The 12,993-nt window shown below is 39.8% G+C and overlaps 1 pseudogene; it reads right to left on the reverse strand.

Moving 5' to 3' along the window:
• Positions 1-1,752: 1,752 nt before the first annotated feature.
• LOC119055713 (BUD13 homolog) lies at positions 1,753-12,282 on the reverse strand (annotated as a pseudogene).
• Positions 12,283-12,993: the final 711 nt, after the last annotated feature.

Here is a 12,993-nt window from a genome sequence, read left to right on the forward strand (position 1 = left end):
ATGCTGAAGTTGTAGCTCAGCTGAAATCACTACAAAGACCTTTGCCTCTAGCACGATGGTGCAATGCCCTCATTACTCCTTCAGTAGGAGCAGGCGAATTCATCTTCAGCTGGGACTCCAGGCAGCTGCAGAAGCCTTACTCAAACATTCTGAGTCAGCAGTCCATAGTCTGCAACCTTCTGGGGAAGGTTTCTCTAATCTGTGAGAGAAATGGTAGTTTAAGAATCTAAAATCAAGACAAATGAGCATCAGTTAAAAGGATAAAGCCTTCCAAGTGGTCTTAATATCTATCTAATGTGAGAAAGCTCTTAGTCGAGTTCTTACTCGACTTCCCCTCTTTGACTGTGCCTCCTCCTCTTTGCACAGACTCAAGTTTCCATAGCCCATGGCCAAGGGCACTTCCAATCTAGTGACTATTTCTGCCAAGCAGAGTCAGGTCGACCAGCTGGTAAAACCATTTAGGAAGGACTGAATTGATTCTCATGACACGAGGTGTTGTAAGACTTATAACAAGTTTATAGACCTCTGTGGAAATCTGACTCATTTTTCTTATCGCCCATATAAAGGTTTTAAGGTAAACAGATGATTGTATGGAGGTGATTATTTGGCAAATAAGGGACATCTGGGCTGTAATCACAGCAAGTAAACTTTAGCTGGTAGAAGGGAAGAGGACACAAACTTTTAAGAATTTTTGGGAAAAAAGTCATTTTTGGTTAATTTACTGGGTTGGCCAAAAAGTCCTATTTTTTTTCTGTAAAATAGAACACATTTTTAATTTTCACCACTAACTATTGATTTGTATATTTTGAGTATGTTGGCTATTTCCTGCATGGTATAATATTGATTGTTCAATTAATGTCTCAATTTGCTTGCTATCAACTTCAACTGATCTACTTAGCTGCAGGGCATTGTCCAGTGAGAAATCTCCAAATAAATCTTTGCAAGTCACTTTTGACATGTTTGGTAAGTCACAACACATGTCTATGTACTGCAAAAATCTTATTTTGTGTTTCGGTTGTGTTTTTACCTCTATTGAAGTAATAAAGCTTAATATGCTGAAAATATTGCATATTTTCTTCCATCTTCAAAATTAGATTGGCTAAATTCACCAATTTTGATTTTTTAAATACACACTGATATGAAGCTGTCACAATGCAATCTAACAAAATAGTTTCAGATGAAGTTAAAGAAAACTAAGCTCTACTAGAGCCATCTTATGGAAAACACAAAACAAACATTTTGGCCCATCAAGCATCTCAACAGGAGTCATGTTAATGAAATATTCAAGTAGCAATATTTGAGAGGGTTGATTATGGACTCAAGAAAGTGGCCCTGAGAAACTTGTAATCCTCTAGAATGGCTACACACTTCAAATTCCCAGCTCCGAGAATAGTGCCAGGGTACCTCCCACAAGCACGTCAAGGAGAAATCAGTCTCTGACTGAACTTAAAAAAAAAGTGTATGTATATTAAACCTGACCAAGAACAAACCTTGGAAGCCTGAGAAATCAATGTTTCTCCTGAAAGTCAGCAAGCAACAACTGCCAGTGTGGTGTGGGCACACCTGAGAGGTTACAGGTGCCTCAGTCCTAACATCACGTGCCAAATGTTCTAAAATGATAGAACTAGCATTCAACAAGTTGCTGGGCTCTCTGGGCCCTGATTATTAGCAGAGACAGCTGTTACAGCTGGATATCTGGCTGCTCTGTATCTACTACCAAACCCACAGCCCACCCCCACAGCCTCAGAAAACTTACATGTACTCAACGCTCCACTTGTAGGCAAGTTCCTTCACTGTTTTCTTGTTGGCAAGCCTGGCCAAGTGCTTCTGTTCAAGCTCATTGGATCTGTCTACTCCATCCCAGCAATATCCAGGCAAGATATAGAGTGTTAGGAGGAGGTGCTGGGCCACTGTAGCAAGGTCTCACTTTCTTATTCTTGTTGGCCTTATTATTTTCTATAAAGTTGGCCATTGGGTCCCCATGTGTGTCTTGTTCTCTTGGCATCTGATTCATATCTTCATCAATAGAGCAGGCCAGAGGCTTTTGCATTTTCTTTACTGCATCCTCCACATTTTGTTGTTGTTGCTGACAATGGACAAGTCCTTTGCCCAGTGGTACACACCTCAGCTCTGAGTCCGTCTCTGCTTTTCTCCTTTGCTCTAAACTTGGCAGTTTCAAATTCTTTTTATGCCTCAATTTCTCAAACATGGTGTCAGCATATTGGAATTCAGCCTCAAATACCATGGCTTCTTGGTCCTATTTCTTGAGTTCCTGCTGCTCTCACTGTATGTCAGTTAACACGAACCCAGTTCTGGCCCCAGAATACATGTGTGCAGCCTTCTTTCCCAGGGGCTGAGACCTTCAGGGTGGAGACAGATTGGAATCAGATTTGGCCCTCTGTTTCCTCCTTATTGGAGAGAGATCAGAATCAAAGCTCTCATGCGTAGGTCTGGTCATGGAGGTGACATATCTGAATCAGAATCCCAGGGGCCTATGCTTTGTTTATTCCATGGAAGAGAAAGATCTGAGTCAGAGGCTTTCCAACTGTCACTTGGGTAGGAAGAAGGGTCCAACTTGTGTTTCTGATGTCTTCTCTGAAGAGCTTGTAAGACATTTCCTATGGCTGGATAAAGAGCCTTTAAAAATTATGCTGTTTATTCTGAAATGGAATTTTGCTTGCTGTTTTGCGAAAGAGCAGTCTGAGTCATATTTATAGTTGCCGTTGTTTGGGAGTGAGGGATGAGAGGGTCCTAGCCCCTTCCATAACGTGGCAAAGCTTTATTAGAGGCACTTCCTGGGGCTTTACTGCTTTTGATTTTGGACAGTGAATGAGGAACATGAGGAGCCAAATCTTGAGGATTGGGGGAGTCATGATGGGCTCTGAGCTGTTATGTATTCAAGGAGTCAGGAGTCCTCGACTGAGAATGGGTGTTGTTATGGGTCCCTTCCATGGGAGAGGTCTGAGGAGCTGTGATGGGCCCTCCTAGGAGGGGATGGATCTGGTGTGTCATGAGGGCCTTTTAAGGAGATATACCTGAGGGACAATAATGGTTCCTGATAGGAGAGGGACTCAGTGAATCATGACAGCCTCTCCTAGGAGAAGAAGAATCTGAGGAGCCATGAGAAAAATGTCTGTGTGAAGGTAGATCCTCATCAAGGCCTCCAAGAGGCTTCTAGTTTACATGGGGACATAAGGTTTCTATATGCTTTACCTTTTCTGGTCACTCATCCACAAACTTAGCCACCACAGGCAGATCTCCATCTTTCTCTTTCTCCTTTTCTGATTCAGTGGTGAAGGCAGATGTCTAGCTCATGCCATCATCCACACCTGAGGTGGAATCTGCATTCCCTTTCCACAGTACTCCCAGGCTTAGGCCACTGCTTGTGATGATTGAGAATGGTCTCAGAGGCCCCTGAGTTCTGGCATCTGCCCCAGAGAAGAAACACTGCAGACACTCAGCCTTGCAGAGCATGGAGTTGCTGCTGTGATGCAGCATGGGTGAGGCCGCAGCTCTGACTGAACTTGATGTCAACACAGTGCTTCTTGATTGGGGAAAAGGATTTAAGAATCCTGGTTAAAGCAGGGAAGTATTGAGCTGTGAGTTGGGTTTTGGAGTTTGGATAGAATTTATCTGGGCACAAGTCAGGTGGGGAGATGGAATATGGTGTATAGAAATGAGTTTAGAGTATGGGGTAGTAAAATGCTTTAATCTATTCTAGAACCTAGGGGTCCACCTTCTTTTCATTGTAGTTTTTTTCCAGCCCAGGAGCTAGCCATGTTACCCCTGAACATGCTGTAAACTAAATCCTATGCCTCAGGTTTATAGTTCTAGAACATTTGGTGAAGTGGGGAGGCAGTCTTCACATGTAACTAAACCAAAAATTAAAAATCAAAACAATGCAATTATGGATTGGAATCAAAATAGAATGACATGAGATGTAGTTATTAATTCATGACAAACATTAACAGTGATTATTGCTTGCAAAATAAAAATGGGGTATAGATTAAGATGAAAAGGTTGTATCCCAGAACTACTTAGGAGCACATCAACCACCAGTGCTCAAGCCTGGATCAGTATGACCAAGATGACCACAACCAAAAGAATAGGTTATCTTTTATAATTTCAAATGAGAACTAAGAAATTTGATTACTTGAAAAGGACAAAGGAAAAAGGCAGAAATTAATGAGGATGATGCATTTTTTTAATGCTTTTATAGCTAAGAACTTTATCAGGAAACACTAAAATTCTTGCTATTCAGTGTAATCACTATGCCTGATAAAATTACTTGATTTAGGAAGTTGTCAAAAAATGGATACCAACATCACTGCTGAGAATGCATTTTTACTTGCTAGAATAACACCAGTTCTAAGAAGAGGCAAGCTACTATATATCTGAGGTTGTTTATTCTACAAAACCCTCAGGTACCTAACGGGGAATCTCGAGGAATGCTCCAGTGGAAGAGGAAAGAGGTAAAGCACTTCACTATACAGCATCACTAGAATGAACATGGCATCTCTTGATACGTTACTGAGAAGCTTTGTTTTCTACAGAAGTAGAACTTTCTAGCTTAGTTTGCATTAGAGGATCTGAGTAATTCCAACAGTTATTCTACAAAGAATAAGGACCTTCACTGTAGAGACAGAGACATAAGATCCAGACAGCTTAAAACTAGAGCTCACTTAAGCACAAACACCAACACCAGCATGAGCTCATCACAGCAAAAAGGCTGGGTTCATGGACCCAGTGAAACTCATGCTACACTATTCACTAGAAGAGCTGGCTTCTCTTTCCATGTATTATGTCTTGTCCATGTATCTTACCCATATGGATAAAATATATCTTGTCCATAACAAGATAGCTGTGTGGAGTAGGACTCCTTCAAAAGGCATGGAATCAGTTCATCATACTTGCTACCTGCCTCTGGACTACCCCAGTTGCAGTCAAGTACCCAGGCAAGTTTGGGTAAATGAGAGAAGGTATTTCCCTGCAAGTATCAAAGTGAAGGTCTAGGATATACAACACGGCTGTGCTTAATGGGCTGGGGGACTGAGCTTTACCTGGGTGACAACTTAATTATATTCTCACCAAGACTGCATTCAACTCAGACACTCTCAGTGGATAGCATTCCCTCTCATTGATGGGGGACTTGAAGAGGTGAAGTGACTTCCCAAGCTGCATGAATGGTGAATGGCTAGGGTCAGTTTTCAAGTACTTTGACTTAAAAATTACTCATGCGAAAATCATTCACCTAGAAAGGGACAAAATGTTCCATTTATTTAAAAACAGTGTATATGTTTCTTTTCATTTAAAATGAAACAGATTTTAATGCACCTTTAAAAATGCTTTTTTATTGTATTCTCAGACATTTCTTACTTTTGAGACTCACTACTCAAGTTCCTGTTGTTGATCTGAAAATATTTTTACTCAAGGGACCAGGAATTGCACACAAGTCCTTTTAGCTGTCTCCTAAGAGGGTCAGGCTTTGTGCTCACATTTAAATGCATTCTACTGAGTAGTCATCATCTTTCTTTCCCACTTTTCCTGAGCATTTAGCTCCTTGTGGGTCTGAGTTCTCTCTTGGCAGTGTTCAAAGATCTTAATTCTGTGCCCACTACTGTACAGTATTGCTGATATTATAAATACAAACATACTTAATGAAACCGTTGGATCTGCAGGTTTATAGGTGTTTTAATTGAAACAAAAATCCTTGGTGAATTGTTATATACATGTTCATGGGTTGTTTTAGTGGTATTTGAAGAAGTTCATTGGGATTTTGGACAACCTGGGAATGTTTTGTTTTCCCACTTAAAATACTGATTCCTGATATCAGAGTGTTCTCTACTTAACATGTTTTTAGGAGACAAATATTTGGTTGATTAGAGTAAATGTGCATTGTTTTTCAGGTGTGACTATGCTAGAAGACATAATGAAGCAGTCAGATGCTTCTACCTGTATGCAGAAACTCCAGGAGGTGACAAGTAGGAAAAGAGACCAATACAATTGCATCGAAGTGACTTAGATACCTCTGTGGTATAGTCTTTAATAAGATGATTTTCTTAATGTATGTATTTTGTTTTTAAAAATTTGCACCAAAAGCTAACTTGCCCTGAGATGTTACTTTTTTGGAAAACTCAGTAACTATTAACTAGTACAATAATTTCCAAATTCAGATTAAAAATTTTTTTCACCTGTAAATTATGCACTGTGCTGGGCTGTTGATTCCTGAACCCTAGCATTCTGCAGCTCTGGAGCCCTGCCCACTAATTGTCAGTATCAACAGCCCCCAAGGACTGACAACTAAAATTGCCCCCATACATTTTCAAGATGTCCTGAGATAGGTGGGTGGGTGGGTGGGTGTGGGTGTGTGTGTGTGTGTGACACTGTCCCTCTCGTAAGTGCTGAATTATACTATCTACCACCATTGAGATCTTAATTTCACGGCCCACAGTTTGAGAAAACTACACTCTAGGGTCACAGTTGACAGACATCTGTGATGGTTCCTCACTATCATCCTGGGGTCAAGATACACAGGGAATAACTACATAACTCATTAAGGAATGCAAGGGCTTCCAGAGGCCAGTATGCCTCTGACAGGAAAGTATAGAGTAGTGAGAAGAAATGGCTTTGGAGTCAAACTGCATATGTTAAATCTCAGCAACATAAGAGTAGGCCATTCCCTTATTCTGTTCCTCAACTCACTCATCTGTCAAGTGGGTATGTTAATAGAATCTAACACATGGGTTTGTAAGGATACCCTATAGTGTTTAACTTAATAGTAGATAACATTCAGGTTCTTTAAGTTATTTGCTCTTTTCTAGGTTGGTGATACCAAGTTAGGTAACTTGTATATTAAAAAATAATGTTCACCAATAACTCATACAAGAAGCTCAAGCCTGAAAATAGGATTCATTTATTAAGAACTGAGTTCTTATAGAACTGTTTTCAGAGCCCAGAATTGCATTTACCTAAAGTGAGATATGTAGGTATATACTAATTGCTTTTAAGCATATTTTCTAGGTTGTCAGTTTCCTTGGTTTGTGTTCCTAATGTTCCATATTTCTAAACATTTACTTTCTTATGACTAGACAATACTTTAGCTTTTTAAAAAAACTCTTAGTAGTCATAAAGGAAAACCTGAACATTTGCATATCTTTTCTATTAGGCTTAAGATAAGCTCATCACTGATCAAAACCAAAGCTGAACTTCCAAGAGGTAAAGACATCTGTTTTACATTATTTTTTATGACTTCCAATATTCGACTGGTATTTCTATTGTGGAATAAATGTTTGGGGAGAAATAATCATGGTCTTCTCAGACCTATAAGAACACCAATTGAGATCACTGTCAGTCCTCGGGGGGACAATCTGCAAGTGAACAACTGATTAGTCAGCTGCTCTGTTCAGTTTTACATGACTAGCATGTCAGATGATGTCTCATATCCTATTAGAGGCCTATTTCCATTTGGGGAGTTTCAAGAACTTTGAATCCTGAAATAATTGGCTTTTTGATCATGAACACAATAGGTAATATTCTCCATCCTTTCCATTTATGAGCCAAAAACTCTAGATGCAAATGGGGATAAACCTTTAAGAATCTTCCTGTTGTATTTCACATAACTATCTCTTCTCCTGGCACCCAGAGGGAAGAATCTGAACAGTAACACAAGGAAACAAGGCTCTTGGCACTCAAGCCTCTTCAGATTTTCAACCATCAATGGACTATTATTTCCAGCATCATTTATCATGCATCTTCATGGATTACCTCTTAATTTTAACTTGTTAATAGCATTCATCCAAAATTAAGTCAAATGGCAGCTTCTAAGAGGGCTTCTCAGCAATCAGTCAAAACAATAAGTAAAAAACTTTAGAACTAATCTTCACTGCCTTGCAGTGATCTCTTATAAAACTGAGGCCATTCAGTTTTTATAACATGGCCCCCAAACTGAGGCCATGTTCTACCCCGTGTGAACATGAGTGACAGGCTTAGCTTTTTCCTGACAAACCACTTTCAGTTACCTATTTTATGAAGCCTTGTGATTCAGGGTAAAATACAAAATATTTCTAGAAGAGATATTTAAACCTGTCATTCTGTGTAAGAACTGGATAAGCAGTAGCTAACATGATTAGATAAATACAAAGCATGTTAGAAGTTTAACTCTATGCTTTGCCCTATGATTATTGAAATAACACTGGGTATACTTATAAGAAGAAAAAAGTACCTATTAGAAAAACTGTCAGTTAGCTTTCAACTGGAAGACTACCAGAATGCAGAGAAAGTTTTCTGGGGAATTCCACCATAATGAAAACAAGCAAAAGAAATCAACAGTGTCTATATTCATTCAACATTCCCTAATTAATTCTTGAGACCATGTAAGCATGCCACTGATACTGCCATTAAAAGAACAGGCAGCAGGAGATGCAGCCACTTGACAGTCTTCAGTGGTCTAACCATGGCATTCAGTGAGGCTGGGCATCATTTGCTGCCCTCAGCCAGACACCAGGCAGTGTGCTGCTAGAGCTAGCCTACTGCTATGTGACCAACAGTGCTCTAGAACGTTTGCCTAGCCTAGACTTTCTCAGAACTGATCTGTAGTCAGCTTCTTCCTACCCAATCCTGCTTCCATCTCTCCTTTTTAGGAGTCAGAAGTATGCCAGTGTATATCACTTGTTTCACAACTGTTTCCCTTAATAAGTCTGAAATTCTATCTTGGCTTCTGTTTTTGAGGATCTGAACTGATAAGGGAGGTACTAGGTGGGATTGGTTTTGAGAAGGCAAGCAGTAAAATGGCTTGAGGACCCCTGATTGCACAGCCAGGACAACCCCACCCAGAGGGAAGCTGAGGACAAAGATAATACAAGGTATAAGGTGGTGGCACACTTAGATAGTTGATCAGTTGGAGACCTTGGAAAAATACCCCAGTACAGGGAAAGCACCGAGCCAGAAACACATTTCAGGCATTTAAATATTGGGAGGAGACAGTTCACAGAATGAGAGGAAATACTGGCAGGATACATGAACTACAACAAAAACTTCTAATAAAGTGGGCAAAGGACTTGAATGGATGTTTCTCCGAAGTGTATGTACAGATGGCCAATAAGCACATGAAGATGTTCAATATCACTGGTCATTAGGGAAATGTAAATTCAAACCACAATGAGGTGGCCGTGTTATGGGTGTGAAGTGGCACTAAACATTTTGGCAAGGCTGTGGATAAATTGGAAAACTTGTGCATTGTTGGTGGGTGAATGAAATGGTGCAGTCACTATGGAAAAGTTTGAATCCTTAAAAAACTAAATGCAATTACTGTGTGATCCATAAATTCCTTTCAGATATACATCCAAAGGAATTGAAAGCAGGGATTCAAACAGATACCTGTAAGCCAGTGTTCACTGCATCCTTGTTCACAATAGCCAAAAAGTAGAAATAATCCCCATGCCCATCTATAGATGATTTAGTAAACAAAATGGGTACATGCAAAAAATAGCTTATTTAGAGGAATGAAGTTCTGATACATGTAACAACATCAATGAACCTTGAGGACATTTTGCTAAATGAAATAAGCCAGGCAAAAATGACAATATTATATGATTGTACTTATTAGATACTTAAAATAGGCAAATTCATAAAGACAAAGTAGATTAAAAGTCAGCAGAGCTGGGAAGAAGGGGTATGGAAAGTTATTGCTTAATCGTTACAGATTTTCTATGTAAGTAATGCAAAAGTTTTCAAAATAGATAGTGGTGATGGTTGCATATTTTGAATGTAAAATTATACTGAATTTTACACTTAAAATAATGAGTTTTATGTTATATATAGGAGGTGGAGACAAGAAAATTTATGAGAACATTTGTCTACACAAATACTTGAAGATTTGTACACCAAATTTTTATGAAAGCATTTATTCTTAATTGTCAAAGGAGAAACAAATATGTTAGCTGATGAATAAATAAGGTGCACTGGATTATTCAACAATAAAAAGGAATGAACTGATTAATGTTACAACATGAATGAGCTTCCAGTACATAGGAAGTGAAAAGGAAAGAAGCCAGAAGCAAAATACCATGTGTTAAATGATCCCATTTTTATGAAATGTCCAGGAAAGGCTAATCTAGAGATAGAAATTAGATTAATGGTTGGTCGGGGCAGGAAATGGGAAAGGGAATGGACTATACATGGGCATGAGCAGTATTTGTGGGTGATCATCTAAAACTGGATTGTGATAAGTGGAATTCTGAATTCACTAAGCTAGCTGCATCCTTAAAAGGGGTGAGTTTTATGGTATAAGTCACAACACAATAAAAATGCTTAAGGCAATGTGAGGTAAGAACATCCCAGCAGGAGAATCACAATGCAGGTGCCATGGGTGTTAGAGCAAGGTCCATGCTATTCATAGTCCAGAACTGTATGTCTTTCAAGAAGCAGTTGCCAACAGTTGGCTGAGTAGAGATCAAAATGTTGGCCAGAGGGATTCAAGTACCCTTTGAGCCTGGAACCGCCCACTATAAGCTTATTTCCATCAGACTTGCCAAGTTTATAAGGTTAGACAGGATCAACAACAGTATTGTAAGACAGAAATGGACCAACCAGGAACAAAGCTGAGGAGAATCAGAGATCGCAACCTGCATTACAGCAGGTAGCTCAGACACCCGGGTCCTTACTAGAGTTGCATCAGTGTCTCTCCCACACTGTACAGATGACAGTGTCATGTGGGGAAGTGTTTTGTACAGATCAGCAGAAGGAAAATTCTGAACTTGGTTTACAGATAGGTTGGCTCAATATATGGATATAAGTTGAGATTTTAGCTGGTATTGGGGTGGCCTTGGTAAACAAAATGACAACAGAAATTTTCTGAATGGGCAAAGATAAGGAATGCATGTGGTCATCCACACATACATTCTTTGTGAAGAGAAGTGGCTCAAGATGACAATATGTGAAAGTTCCTGATTGGTGGTCAGCAGCCTGGCTCTGTTATGAGCCCTAAGATCTGAGAGATCAGAGACAAGGTGGTCTGGCATAAAGGTATATGATGCACACATTGCCATGTGAAGACTTTTGTATCACATGTTAATGCCTGCAAGAAAGCATTCACCATGGAAGAGGACTTAATAATTAAGGAGACAAAAGGACTCAGCGTGTTGATACTAGGTAGCCTTTGTTACTGGCCACCTGGAACTGGCATAATGGGCAATTGAAAGATATGGCCATGATAGAGATGAAGGCTACTCATGGGCACAACAGCATGGTCCCACCTTATAGTTACTGCCTCCTCTAGCATATCCAACTTGACAGCACCAGAGACCTACCCTGATCCCAAATATGGCTATATTCCTTGAGGAAACCAGTTGTCTATTTGATGGTAAGTTAACTCAATTGGGCCCATGCTGCAAATGTCAGTGGTTCATCTTCTCAGAGGTAGGTTGGATACGTGAGGAACCAGGTAATCCACATGAATGCCTCCTGGTAATGGTGTGCAGCTGCTGTAGCTGTCAGCTACCCCCACTTGAGAGTGTGCTTACTGTCCTGGCTGGGTAGCTCAGTTGGTGAGAACATCCTCCTGATATGCTAAAGTTATGGGTTTGATCCCTGGACAGAGCATATACAAGAATTAACTAATGAATGCATGAATAAGTGGAACAACAAATGAATACTTTTTCCCTCTATCCCCCTTCCTCTAAAACTCAATTTTTTAAAAAACTGCTTACCAGGAGATTAGATTCTTCAGGAATGAAGGTCAGGGGTCAGGATCACACTATTAGGTAAACCAAGACCTGAGGATGATGGAAGTTTTGAGTGGACAGTGATGAAGGAAGCAGGGAGAATTAGTTGGTGCTCTGATATCCGCTGCTGTGAAGAGAGCTGTAGTTTATCCTGTGTTACCCTTTACTATGTTTCTCCTCAGTAAGAGGTACCCACAGGAGTGATAGAAGAACCATTCCCTGAGCATGGAGAAATGGATTTGTGCAGCAGAAAGAATGTGGTGGCCATGGAGGTCCTACCACTCAGATCTCCTTCAAGACAACCTAATGGTATCGGCCTCTAGCTGATGCCCCTTTAATTCCAAGGTGTTCTTGCTGAGACTATGCTCTTTCTGGGCAGTTCCTATCCAATGAGAACACAGCTGGAACACTAACTCGCAGCCATTCCTGCTCGATATGAACACCTCTGTAGGCATTCTTTACACTTGAACTTCCCTTTGGGCCTGAAGAGACTCTCAGAAATGCCCTGCAGCCTGGGACTCTTCTCAGTCTCCCTCTCCTCCACCACCACCTCCTTTCTCATGCTCGGACTTCTGTAACTGTGTGCAGGCTTTCTTTTACTCCTGCTCCCTCCCCTTATACCTTTCACAAAATTTTCTCCAATAAGTCACTCCTAATCCATCTTGGTCCTTGCTTCCTAGCAGATCCAAACTAACAGTACACTAAATCAAAATTTAAAAACATTAAGTTTATTATTGGTAAATGACTTAATTCATTGTCATAGAAGTTAACAGGCACCTCATATGCATGACTGAACAAAAATCAGTTATCTTTAAAGGTATAATGGGAATCTAGATTGATTTTAGACCTTTAATATGCATACCGTGCGATAAATTTTCCTCTAAGCACCCTTTTTCCTGCATCTCAAATTTTGGCAAGTTGTATTTTTGCTTTAAATTTAGTTTAAAATTAAAAAAATTCTCTTGGAATTTCCTTGATCCACGTGCCACTTAAAAGTGTGTTTAATCTCCAAGTAGTTTAATTTCTTTCGGCTATCTTTCCAATATTCTTTGTTACTTGTGTCTACTTGAGTTCCATTGTGCTTTAAGAGCACACTTTTATGTCTATTCTTTCAAGTTTGAGAAGGTGTGTTTTATAAAGTGTAACATCCTCTTAATGAATGTTCTGTGTGAGATTTGAAGAGAATGTATTCTGCTATTGCTGGATTATTTCATAGGTTTTAGAATCAGTTGATTTATGCTGTTCAGTTATATGAATTTTCTGCCTGTTGAAT

Source organism: Artibeus jamaicensis, unplaced genomic scaffold (genome assembly GCF_021234435.1).
Source record: "Artibeus jamaicensis isolate MK-2021 breed Jamaican fruit bat unplaced genomic scaffold, CSHL_Jam_final scaffold_1019, whole genome shotgun sequence".
Taxonomy (NCBI): domain Eukaryota; kingdom Metazoa; phylum Chordata; class Mammalia; order Chiroptera; family Phyllostomidae; genus Artibeus; species Artibeus jamaicensis.